The following is a 1,425-nucleotide window of genomic DNA, read 5'->3' as shown; positions in this document are numbered from 1 at the left end:
GGGCACGTTCAAATGAAAACCGTGCATTTCTAAGAAACCGTGTAAACCAGTTTCGACCAATAGAAAAATTCCATTTTTTCTAATTAAATTTAATCAATAAGGGTATTTCGGTCATTTACAATATTTTCTATTAAATATGGAAATTATTAATAAATCTTAATTAAGGAAATTTTATAAATGATAACATTTAAATATTTAATTATATTTTAATATTTAAAATTTGAACTAAATATATTATGATGCAATTGAATCTGCAGGTGAATCTTGAATATTGTAAGCCATAATGTAATGAATTCATCAAATCATAGTTGGACAAAAAAAATTAATACAAATGAATCAGGTTTAATGAAGGTGAAACTGGATCATGTCGCAAATAAAAAATGAGTAGTGAAACATTTTCATGGTGAACTCGTTGCATTGATGGTGTAGTTGATCCATTTAGTAGGTAAAGTGGAGAATGAAACGGGTGCATAATGTATTTGGTTCGTCATGAAATAATTGCATGATGAAACAGGTACATGATGAATCTGCTACAGAATCTTGAAGATTGTAATCTGCTCCATAATCTTGAAGATTGTAAGACTTAAATGAATGAATTCATCAAATCAGAGGTGAAATAAAAAAATTAATGTACATGAAATAAGTTTCATGAAGGTGAAACTGGTTCATGGCGTTATTGAACATGAGTAGTGAAACGGGTGCATAATGTATTTGGTTCATCATGAAATAATGCATGATAAAACGGGTACATGAAGAAATTGCTCCAGAATCTTGAAGATTGTAATATGCTCCAGAATCTTTATGATTGCAAGGCTTAAATGAATGAATTCATCAAATCAGGAGCGAAATAAAGAAATTAATTTACATGAAACAGATTTCATGAAAGTGAAACTGGTTCATGGTGTAATTGAATAATGAGTAGTGAACTGGTTTGATGGTGAATCTCGTTTCAGTAACGTTGAAATGCAAAATAAAACGGGTGAATAATGTATGCGGTTCGTCATGAAATAATTACATGCTGAAACGGATTCATTATGAAACTGGTGCGTCTTGAAATCATTTCATAATGAATATGGTGCATATTTACATAGTTTTGTGAAGGACATTGAAATAATTTCAGGATAAAGAATAAAAAGACTATAAAATTAGCGAAAAATGAATAAAGTTCATTATCAATATCATGAAATAACAAACGACGCATCAAACCATGAGTAAAATTTCATGTTTTATCATAAAATTCTATGAACGCAGTAAACAGTTAAGACAATGAAACTATTTCATGTTGTATTATAAAATTTTATAAACTCAGTAAACAATGAAAAAATTTCGTATCTAAATGTAACAGATCCATCTACCGGTATAATGAAAATTACGAAATATGATCAATATTACGTTGATTAGTTTGTTGATGTAATTTTGAAACCA

The sequence above is a fragment of the Cynara cardunculus genome (assembly GCF_001531365.2).
Source record: "Cynara cardunculus var. scolymus isolate 2C chromosome LG 5, CcrdV1, whole genome shotgun sequence".
Taxonomy (NCBI): domain Eukaryota; kingdom Viridiplantae; phylum Streptophyta; class Magnoliopsida; order Asterales; family Asteraceae; genus Cynara; species Cynara cardunculus.
This window is presented reverse-complemented; position numbering follows the sequence as displayed.